Source organism: Lutra lutra, chromosome 3 (genome assembly GCF_902655055.1).
Source record: "Lutra lutra chromosome 3, mLutLut1.2, whole genome shotgun sequence".
In the NCBI taxonomy this organism is placed as follows: Eukaryota; Metazoa; Chordata; class Mammalia; order Carnivora; family Mustelidae; genus Lutra; species Lutra lutra.
The window spans coordinates 77,614,336-77,626,681 of NC_062280.1; the positions used below are offsets into that span (position 1 = coordinate 77,614,336).

The following is a 12,346-nucleotide window of genomic DNA, read 5'->3' on the forward strand; positions in this document are numbered from 1 at the left end:
TTTTAGGGTGTAAGTATAATATGGTTTGATCACTAAGATAGATGCTCATATATTGAATTTCTCTGTTATTATGGCATTCTTTTTGGTGTTACACTTACATCTCATTTTAATATGCAAAATACCAATTATAAATTGCAATTGAGATTATACACACCTTGGTTTTCTTTTCTCTTGAGCCTATCCTGGATCGTGCTTTTAAAATATTATGCTAAAGATACTGAAGGAAATGTAGGTGCGATGGTGATTGTGATGAAATCAGTCACATGCATTCAGAATGGTTTGAAGACCAAACTGATGAATTACCTGAAACTACTCATTATTGTTGTAAAAAAACACCAGGGGCAAAGGAAAAAAAATCACATTAATTATTTAAAATTTGTATTTCACTGGACTGACCATGACTATAAACTTCTTCCTTTAGGTACAGTGTGTTTGGGGACACTAAAATTTCTGATAAGAGAACGTTCTTTCTCAAACATCAGTTTTGAAATGTACAAAGACTATTGTGGAAGGTATTGAATTTTTTTAGAGCAAGGCAGGATGATATTCAAGTAACTCAGAAAACATCAGCACAGGGTGGTAGGAGATGAAATCCCAAAAGTTGCAGAAGCCTTGTTTATAGCAGTTGGTTCAATTGCCAAGGTTCAGTTGTTCAAGTGATTGGTGAGACACCAATTACTGTTTGGCTGCCAGTCAAGTGATGTCTGGGACAAAGCAAGGGAAAAAAATTCTGATGGGGCAACTCTGTCAAATACAATAATTTATCAAACAATGACAGATATGGCCCAGATGTAGAGCAGCATTTATTATCCTTAGCACAGAAAAGCCCATAATATTCCCTGGAGACTCTTAAGATGAATTCCCCGATATTAGCATCTCAACTGATCTTTTGTCAGATAGATTTGAAAAAAGCAGCCCAAGGACATATTGTTTGGCCGATCTTTGTTAACTCTTACAACTGGAGAAGAGACTTTAATATTATTGATAACTTCAAGATAAACAGGAACATGCAAGTGATGTATTGGGCTAGACACAGATGGTGCTAAGGAAGTGCTATCCAATAAGAACAATTTGTTCCATGGATTCAAGCTGTCATACTGGAAGCAAGATCTACTCACTATTTCGTGTGTGAGGAAAGCTTTCACCCTCAGAGATCGTTTTAAAAATTCAAGGAAAAAACCCAATCAAGCTATAAAAATTGTCAACCACATTAAGGACAAACAAATTGACTTCTCTAATTTTTCTCACCTTAAAGAAAATATTCACATCGATTGCAAGCAATTACTGTTTTCTGCAGTAACCTCAAGAAAAACATCATGTCTTTAGTGATAAAATCTACCACAGTGAATCAAAACATATGTGTAATTTGGATAGGCTTTGCAAATCAATATATTAATGATTTATCTTCCCTTCTTTGAATAAACTAAACTTATCCTTCAAGACAAGTGAACTTTATTATTCCAGATGAAATTGAATATGAATGTGATAGTTGCAGATCTGAATCTTAGAGATACATACCCTGAACTGAATGAGCTTATCATTATTATTACATTGGTATTGGTATATTATTATATTGGTGTGAATAACCTTGTAGAAAGAAGTAACTGAAAATATTCTGAAAGTGATGAATATTCACTTGGTAAATATCTCCATAAATACTTGGCCAAGGAGAATGACTAGTGAGTGGGTAAGCTCTACATTTTTCATTATCCTAGACATATTTCATATTAAAATACATTCTGCAAATGGCTTCTTCCAAACGTTCACTGAGCTAACATTACTTATGGAATCTTTTTTACACTGTGATCTATGCAAATATTTCATATTATGTCTATGTTAGGGTATTTGTGGTGATTGTTTTGGGGCTATTACCTATGGCCAATTTTTTGCAAACTTTTCAGAGACACTTGAAAGATTCTCCTCTTTGTATGGTATGGAACTCATGATGTAACTATTAAATAAAATTTATTAATGATATTATTCATGTCCTCTGTATCCCATATTCACTTTCATCTGCTCACATCACTTTCATCACTCATAAAGAGTGAGAAAGCTATAGTAATTTCCCACTATTTTTGTTTTTTCTGTCTTTTTTATAGTTTTGCCTCATAAATACTTTGATACTAAGTTATTTAGCATTTTAAGGTTATAATTATACCTTCCTCATAGACTGCAGCCATCTTTCTTAACAATTTAAAATTCTGTTCTATAGATAATATCCAACGTTTTCCTTTCATTCACTCTGAGTTGTATTTTATTATGTATGCCTCTTACAGATCTTTTGTATGTAGCATGTAGGTTTTCATTTTCTTTACCACTTTTTGGGAATCTTTTAATTTCAATAATGGATTTCCTCTATTCATTTTTACATCATTGTTTCTGGATTGGCCTTCCCTTCCACTCTCTCTCTCTTTCTCTTTTTTTCTTTTACTCTTTAATTTTATTTATCTTAAATTATTTTATTTATTTATCTTCCTGTTTTATTTTTTTAAGATTTTACTTATTTATTTCAGAGAGAGAGAGCTAAAGAGAGCACAAGTGGGGGGGGGAAGGGGCAGAGAGAGAGGGTGAAGCTGACTCCCTACTGAGTAGGGAGCTCAACATAGAGCTTGGAGCTTGATCCCGGGATCCTGGGATCATGACCTGAGCTGAAGGCAGACACTTAATGGACTGAGCTGCCTAGGCACCCCTTCTTCATGGTTCTTTATTTCATTTTCCTTTTATTGTATTATCTGATATTTCTTTTATTTATTTTCTTCTCTAGTAATTTTAAGTTGTCAAGTTTGTATTTAGACAACCAACCATAAAATTTTTTTGAAAACATCTTTGAAAGTTTATTTTCGACATTATTAGCTGCAAAAATTAATTAGCTGTGCTTGTGATCCCATGGCATCCCAACTTTTCAGACTATAGATGCTATTTATTTCCCCCCCTTTTAAAAACTTTTACTTAGCACCCTTCCCTCAAATGTGTAATTCTTAGCTTTTAAGTATATTCAAATCTCAGCCATAGAAATAACACTCTTTCCTTGACCACACATCTTTCTTCTTCACCTGTTTCATCTCCTCCTTCCTACCACACTTCTCTAAAGAAGTGCTGATACCAGCTGTATTCATTTCTCACCTCCCTGGGCTTCTACCAAAGCACTCATGGGGGCTGCTTATCAGTCTCTGTGACTCTTTTACAATGTCATACTCCTCCACTAGGCCTCCATTTGCTGTGGTTCCTCAAAGCTTGGTCCTACATCCCTTCATCTCCTCTCTCTGGGATATCCATGCTAAAATTTCAAATGACACTATGTGCAAATGACTTGCAAATATGTATCTCTAGTCACAGGCCTCCTTTCTGAGACTTAAGATCCATATTACAACTGCCCTCTTGACATTTCTAGAGATGTCAAAAGATGTTAAAATCAATGTTTTTATAACTGAATTCTTGATTGTCCTCACTGAACCAACTTACACTCTCATCCCCTGAACATAAGAGAGCTGTGATGAAGCCAAGTGAGTGAGGGGAAAAGTGGCAGGAAACAAGACTGGAGTGGTGACCTGGGACCTGATCATGTCTGGGCATGGAGGTCATGGCAAGGACTTTAGATTTTTCTCTGAAAGGCAAAACCATTAGAATTTTGAATGGGGAAGTAATAATATATGTATTTTAAAGAATTCCTCATCAGTGGAGAAAATGAACAAGAGGGGAATAGTGAGACCCATTAAAATTCTATTGCAAATATTTAAGTGACAGATAAGGAGGTCTGTAAAAGTATGATAGCAGTGGAAGAGATTAGATATGGTCAGATTCTAATATTTTTTTAAGGTGAAATAAATAATATTTGTGGATGGGTTGCATGGAGAATATAAGATAAAGAGATGAGTCCAGGACAGCTCCTGGATTTTTGGTTTCATATCTCTGAGGAAGGGAACTTTGGGACAATGGTGGATGTGGGAAAGAACTAGAACAAAGAGTTGAGTTTAACAACCAGATAGGAGATGTTCATTCGGCATCAGGTGAAAATGCTGACTGGGAGTGGGATTTACAAGTTGAGTTCAGAGTAGAGGTCAGAACTGGAGACATAAATTTGGAAGTTGTCAGTATATTGATGATCTTGAAAACTGCCCTGGGCGTTAGAAATAGCGCCTTGGTTGCCTGGGATTGATTACAAGCACTAAGGAAGTTTTTTTTTTGTTGTTTTTTTTTTTTCAGGTTAAAAAAAAAGGCCACTCATTAAAGGACTATAGAGCTCGGTGGACAGAAAGCAGGTGAATGTACCTGTGCTAAACCTTACATGGGATTTTGTGCCATAGGAATTTCTGGAGCCACAACAGGTCTGTCAGCAACAAATCGTGCTGCTCTGTTAAAAGACACTCCAAGAGGGAGTCAATTAAGTGTCTGCCTTTGGCTCAGGTCATTATCCCAGCGTCTTGGTATCGAGTCCTGCATTGGGCTCCCTGCTCACTGGGGAGCTCCTTCTCCTTCTCCCTCTGCATCTTTGTTCCTGTGCTCTTTTTTTCTCTCTCTCTCTTTTTCTCAAATAAATAGAGTCTTAAAAAAAAAGACACTCCAAGGCTGACTTCAAGCATCCTCTGCTTATGAAGTCATTCCAGTCATTATTGGTCCTGCTTATATCCTGCAGAACTCCCTCTTGTACACTGTAAATGCCCCAATGTAATAATTATTGTATTTTATTCCACTCATGTTTTTACATGTCTTTCTTTTCCACTGTATTTGGAGCTGATAGAGAGCTAGAGTACTATGTCTAATTACTATCAATGCCCTGACACAGTTCCAGGTACATAAAAGATACTTACTACAATTTTAATAATAAAGTCAGAAATATTCAGGGTGATATTTAAAATCTCCAGCAGGCGTCCTGAGCCAGAAATGACCAATCTCAACAGATGTTCAACTGGTCATAAAAACACCATACTAGTATGTATCAGCTGGATATCAAGTCATCAAAGTTTGCTTTATTTCCACCTCATACCTCCCTTCTTTATTACGTTGATCTTTGTAGATCTGGTAAAATAACATATGACCCGATGATACTACATTTAAATACATAGTTCTTTTCAAAACCCAGTTTCCTGAAACAGCTCTTGTCTGTGCTCCTACTGTGCCAAGTTCCTTGGCAAGAGCCTATCAGAGTTTCAAGTGAACATAACTTCCAAATTATTTAAAAGAGAATGACTTTTTTACCTTCTGAAGTGACGGTTTTGACACTCCCCATGTAGTTCTGTATCCTATAAGTACGGATGCACCAGCTGGATTGCTGAGAATGGGGACATTCTAAGCCTTCATTGAGGGATTATTTACACAGCAGCCAGCACTAGGTTAACCCTTGTTAAACATTAAGTAAAAATCCACTGGCTGCCAGTTTATGTCTCACATTATGCGAGGCGAGAATCCATCCTCCAAGACCAAAGCAACCCTGGGTGCAGGTAACAAAAGAGCCACAGCCTGCTTAAAGAAGGTGTTTGTTTTTGATTTAATGTTCCTCTTCCTCTGCGGACACGTCACTAAACAAGGGTTGAGTTGAAACAAAAGCAAAGCTGTGTATAATGCTATTTTCTGTGGTCCCCAAAGAAAGGTATAGAGATACAGGTTTTAGCCATCATATTATGAGACAGCGCCTTTTAGAATTTTAGCATGTAGGACCACAAATCATCTCAAATGCTACTTAATCTGTGGAAAGTATTTACAACAGCCAGTGCCCCCTAGAATAAAACAGAGCATTTAATGTGGCAGACCATGATGGAGGGGAGGCAATAAAAGAGAAAGCACAGCTTGAACTGCAGTATAACTGGGTGACTTACACCTCCCTGCTGAAGGCAGCAGACTTGCAGTTACGAAACTGCTAATCTGTTCTACTGTTTTTTAATCAGATGTTGGCATTATCTGCCACTAATTGCTTTTTCATTTCCACTTGTAATTATTCCATTGCATGTTTGTAGTGAGAAGCTGAAAATGAGGCAGATCACTGAGAAAGAATTAATTGTTAATGAATAATCATCAGTAGGAAGCCAATTTCATTATCTTCAAAGAGGTAGCCAGAGATTAACCACTAGCTGTGGTTCTCCTACTTTCTGTGCATGACTGTAAAGTAATCACAAATAATCACGCCCTCCAACTTCATCAATTATTTTCTATTATGTGGATTGATACCCATTTTTGTCTTTGTTGTTTAATGATAATGGCAGTATTCATGCTGGGGAGTGCTAATTGGAAGGTGTTACATTCGGTGGCTCTAGGCCTAATTATTAGAGCATCTTCTTCATTAGCACATGATCCTACAAGGGTTGCATGGTGGGAGTTACTAATTTTTCCGAGTTACAAGAATATCATATTAGGAAACTTTTGCATGTCCTTATGCCAAGTAACACAGAGAAAATCCGATATCTGGTCGAAGTTGTGTAGCTGCCAACAGAGATGTTCTGTTTAGATAAAATAGGATGTTTTAACCTGAGATGAGTCTTTGAACACAAAGCCTGTTCTGCCCTGGAAGCTAGGTCTGCCCAGCACTGTAAATAAGCTTTTGCTTCTGCTTTGTTTCCCGGGTGTACGAGCACTCATTCTTCAGAACGGCTCACACAGCTCCCTGGGACTTTTGAAGCTCTCAGTGGAATTTTGCCAGACATTAATGGAAACATCATGAGATGAATTTGAAAGTCAGGATGGAAGGGTCCTTATGTTTGTTGCCTTGGTGATCGGGTGATATCAGTCCATACAGACTTAGGGAGAAAGTAAATAGACCTACTTCCCATTTGCAGAGGACTACATATCTTTTCAAAGCTCCTTCACATGCATTGGCTCACAACGTCCTTTAATAGAGCAGCAAGATCTGTTGCTGGTGGACCTGCTGTGGCCCCAGAAACTCCTATGGCACAAAATGTCACATTTAGATTTGAGCAGGTGCACTTACCTGTCTCCCTTCCCATTGTGCTCTACAGTTTTTAGTGAGTGTGACTAAATAAGCTGTCCTATAATCTGAAAGACCTTCCTCGGTGCTTGTAATTATTCCAAGGCAACCTAGACCCTGTTTCTCAGTAGACCCACAGCAGAGGAAAAGTATAACACACAGCAAGTTCAAGCACATTGGACTATAGAGTATGTCTCTGATACATCTCTGGGGGGGACCTTGCCAAAGAGATAGAAAAATTGGGTGTAGTTAAGAGTGTGGTATTGGACTTACTCATTTTGTTAGCCATGTGAACCAGTGTAAATTATTTTACCTCTTGGAACTTCAGTTCCCCTCATTAGGTTGTTATAAAAATGAATGAGATATCATATAAAAATGAATGGGTACTATATACAGTGTTAAACTTGGGGCCTGACATCTAATCAGTGCTCATCTTAGGAGCAGATCATGAAGAACTTTTTATGTGTGAGTAACAGGTTGTTTTCTGGAATTGAAAGTTTCTGGGAATGTTAGGAAAATAACCCCAAGTTTTTCAACAGGCAAATCCTGAAAGGCATTGACTTAGTATGAAACGGTTTATTTCTTGCTCAGGAAAAGTCTGCTGTTAGGTGGTCATGTCCTTCCTCTGGTTGGGGATTAGGGTTCCCTCCGTCTGATGATATTGTCATTTGCAGACATGGCTTTCAAGATAATCAAGGAAGAAAAATAGAGAAATAGCAGAGGCATATTGATTCTCATGTGTCATCAGCAGAAGTGACGCATTGTGTCAATTCATACTTCATTCCATGTGTCACAATACAGTCACATGGTTCCAATCTAGTGTCTGGAAAATGTGGTCCTTCTGTGTGCCTGGGAAGAAGACATGGTGTGATAAACACAGCACTGTACATAGTGTCTGCTGTGGTTTGCAAAGAGTGAAATAATCAGGAAACTGGTTTTAGAAAGATTATAATGAGAGTGTGTAGAGATTGTAGGCAGCAGGGAGAACACTAGAATTCAGGAAGCATTTTAGGTGAGTGTTATAATTACAGAATGAAAGAGATAACGGGAACTTGAGAATAGCTCGCAACTGTGTTTAGAAATGTCAGAGAAGAGAAAGGAGTCAAAAAAGATGAAATTTCAAGCTTAAATTGTGGTTCTATAGAGACATATTAACAATGAACGAGGAGGCTAGATGTAGAGGATGAGAAGGGAAAGCATATCAGGTGATTTTCAAAATAGGCTAGATTATATAGCTTGTTGCCACTGTTATGATCAGGGAGGAATAGCCACAGTGAAGAGGAAAATATACCTATTAGAGAGATGGACATTCAAACAACCGGGAAAAGGGCTCAAGTGTGTCTTAACCTTTATTGGTAGAGTCACTGGTGAGAGGTAACAAACATTCAGGTCAGTAAAAAGTGTCTCTGAATTGCTTGGTGAAAATCCTACTCAGAACTTTTCTTTTTAATAAAATAATACAATTATTCTTTTAACACGATGACCTTCACCCAGGCACAAAATAACTTTACCTTTCAAGGACAACAATACTAGGTTCTTGGGTTTTCTATTATTAGGAAAGACAGGTGAGAAGTAGTGTGAAGGGGATAGAACACACACAGCTAAACCCACACAGTGTTTGTAATGCTAAATGCAAAAAAAAAAAATTTCCATGGGATGAACGTAATAGGTTTTCTAACTTATTAATAGATCACATTATTTTGGCATTTGGACAGTGACCCATTCCTAAGTGGCAAGGAGTAAACTCATGCTATGGCATGAAATGCTTTCTTTTGAATAAGTCATCATTACTAAGACCCTTTGTTTATATGCCTTATTTGCCTGACTTGCCACTTGTTTGACTTGTCTTACTTACATAAGGCATTTCATAGGGAATTCAGTATGCATTTCAAGGTCCTGGTCTTCTTATGATATAAACATTGAAATAGTTGATTGATACTTGGCTACTCTCAGCCACTTGGCTAATGCCTTTGATGAGAAATGCATTCTACTCCTTCTTCTCCAACCTTACCATTCCATTCAGCCATGGCTACCACCATGCCATTATTGCAAAGTTAGAAGCCAAAGATGTTATTTATTTTGTTATTTCTTTTGCATGGAATAAAGGGATGTTCAAGATAGAAGTGGTACAATGGAGATAATTACCAACCTTCAGTAGCAACTCCATTGCATTAGAAGCTAGACAAGAGAATATGCTGCCTTAAAGGCAAACACAAGCACTTTGAGTAAAAAGTATCCTGTACATAGGGTACAAGGAATGCACCAGCCCTAAAAGACATTCTCTTCAACACCCAGAGTAGAAATCAAATGTAACATGCTTTATCTATTGATATTTAATATTTTTGTGTTATAATAATAATACCATAAATTTTTTGTAAATTAAAATTTATTGTTTTGATGCTAATTTTGTTGAGATATTAAATTGATCATAATTGTTATTTTTTGTTTTCTAAATTTTATTTTATTTTTTTTTCCGTGTTCCAAAATTCCTTGTTTATGTACCACACCCAGTGCTCCATGCAATACGTGCCCTCCTTAATATCATAAATTTTAACACTTGTGATGTTTTATTCATTAATTTAGGTGTCTGGAATTATGTGAAGGATATGAAAAAAAATTTCAACTCATGCCTGTTATCTCTTAATGGCAGCCTATTTCAGAGTGCTTCATGGGTGAGCAAGAGAAATCCAAAATAAAGATTTTAGAGGGCTCTGACTGTTTTTAGGAATAAAGGTAGTTTTAAAAACTAAATGGTATGATAAAATACTATGAAATATCCTGAGATTTTAGTCCTGAGCTTCAGGGTAAAAATCACTAATCACACTGCTTTTAAAAAGACATCAGTGATAAAAGTAGGTGGGACTAGCTCCACCGTAAGAAATAAATCTTGATATAATGAAGGAAACTACCAACCAAAATGTCTTTAGAAGCTTTCATTTTGTCAATCAACTCAGCTATCATTTATTCTTACAAATGAGATCTTCCTAGCACTTAATACATTTTCAGTACTTTATGCAAGAGATAAGAGCTAATTATCTAACACCAGGCTCACATCCTCTACATTTCTATGGGAGGAACTAGGTTCTGAATCAAACATAAAGATTAGCAGAGAGTCTCAGGAATGAAGCCGTAACAGAGGCTGTTCTCAAGTGAAAACTTTACCCCTACAATGCTATTCTCCCATTTTGTCATCTCATATCAATTTTAATACCTTATGTCTCATCAGAGAGCAGTTATACTCTGACATGTTCTCTCCTGGTGCAAGATGGCAGCTACTAAAATATAAATCACTGCAGAGAATTGCTGGATTTAGAGCCAATTCTTCTAATCGAAAACAACAGCAATGTTAATTTCAGCTTGAGAATGATGGCTTTTGTATGGTGATATAATGGTACAGACTATAATGGTGTCAACTACCGCAATAAAATATGCTTCAAATGGGCTACCTTTTTTACATTTAGACTAGGGTGACTTCTGTCACATTTCTTTTTTTGGCATGGAAACTGACAATCTATTAAATAAATATTAATCCCTAGCAGTCTTCAAAGCAGGCTCAACCATATCAGGATTTTAAATAACTTCATTAATTGCTTAACTACCTTTCCCCTAAATTCCTAAGGGATCCTTTGATGCTAGTCACTCTAATGAATTACCAAGTGATTCATGACTTCAACCTGTTATCATGCAAAATACATTTCCAGTTGGAAATCTTTACAGATGAATTTGCCAGAAAGTAAGTAACCACTCCAGACTTTAAAGAGGGCAAATTCCGTTTATGCAATGTACGAAGAAATGTGATTTGGCACTTTTTAAAAAAAAAACATTAGTACTCTAAAATGGTATAATGCATCCAGAAATTCAATTTGGGCAATATATGATCAAATGAGGGGTTCTGTTTAAATGGTAAAAGAGGAATTGGATTATTTGTGGGTGGATTATCCATGACAATAACAGTAGCTATGGTGGTCTTACTTTCCTGTAAACTTTAATATCACTTCTCTCCTGCCAAAGTAGTCACTGAAAACAATGTTTTCTGTGAATCTAGACAAGACATGTTTGAGAAGGTACCGATTTTTTAAAGGACAAGAGGAAATGATTTTTAGAAATCTATTTTTCAAAAGTTTCTGGGTTTTTTTCTCTACTTGAATGGTAATCAAGAACTGAGTATTCTTGTTTTGTGATGAAATTTATTTTTAGAATCTGTACATGTACATAATTGTTTAAAGTACTGTAGAGCTAATCAGGAGAACCATTCCTGGAGAGGCCTTTCTGAGGGCTTCCATTCTCTGTGGCATTCTAGACCAGCTCCTCCAGCATGGGATAGAGTCACCATCCAAGGATTTCTTTTTGCCTCTGCATGTGTCAAGTCACCCACACCCAGTGTTCTAAATGTTAAATAGGGAAGAAGAGCTAAAAGAAAGTGTGTCTTTCTTTTAACCTTCTTTTATAGGAGTCTAAGGCCTCACTAGAAATTAAACCTTCTCTTTCCTGGAAAAATAATTGAGGGATAGTTGCTTAGGTCAAATAATCCTCTATTGTTACTTCTGCCTTCAGTGGCTGGTGCCTTCAGTTCTCAAGCCTTTCTGGGGTTCTGTGGCATGAATCAGTTCACTTTCCCGGGACCTACAGATTTCAGTTTTCCATCAGCCCAGCATTTGTTGACATTGGCTTCTCTTTTTCTCTCTTTTGTCTTTGTGAATAATGATGTTGATTTACTATTACTTGAGGAACGGTAAGGAATTGAGAGCAGTGATAGTCACTTGTTCAGTCTGCCTTGTTAACTAGATACTGACAATTGTCAAGCCTTGTCTTTTTGCCAGGGATCTGGGGAATCAACTAACAGTAGGTCTAATTTGAACAGAAAGTATTTCCCATATATATGATTGAAATATCTCAATTGCTTCTTAAATGTTTCAGCCACAGTGATTCCACGGGATTACCCTGGAGAGCTACCACATAGGAAAAAAGGGAAAGAGGCTGCTAGTGGATAGGATTAGAGGCTGCCAATCCCACCTCCTCACCCAAAACCAAAGGAGTTCCATTTTTACTTGCTTCAGATATTTTGTAAAAGATTTTAGTTGAACAAAGACTTTCAAAAGATGCAAAATGTTTGAACCCAGTTAAAGTCAAGTTACAGTTCAATGTAGACTCTCCAGACCTCTTGAGAATGAGTGGCTGAGTTTTGAGATCACTCTTCACATCCTGAAAGGTTTGCCTTTTCTTTGCTATCACGTACATATAAGTCCTATAGTGGACTTTTTTGTCAGTGCATAATCACATTTGTGGTAAAAGCTCTTTGTACCTTAAGGAGATGTTGAATCGGACACAAAGTAGTGGCAAAGTTCCTCAGATCGTGCAGCTGCCCTAATGTGTGGCTTTCACTGTCTCCTTCTCTTCACTTTTTTTCTTGTCTTCTTCACTTGTAACAGT

At 37.0% G+C, this 12,346-nt stretch overlaps 1 long non-coding RNA gene across 1 annotated transcript in view; it reads left to right on the forward strand.

Annotated features, from left to right (window-relative positions):
* Positions 1-4,201: 4,201 nt before the first annotated feature.
* LOC125095816 (uncharacterized) overlaps positions 4,202-12,346 on the forward strand; it is a 65,993-nt gene continuing 57,848 nt past the window's right edge. Inside the window, exon 1 of the long non-coding RNA XR_007125955.1 lies at positions 4,202-4,325. This is a non-coding gene — a long non-coding RNA (uncharacterized LOC125095816). The remainder of the gene's footprint in view (positions 4,326-12,346) is intronic.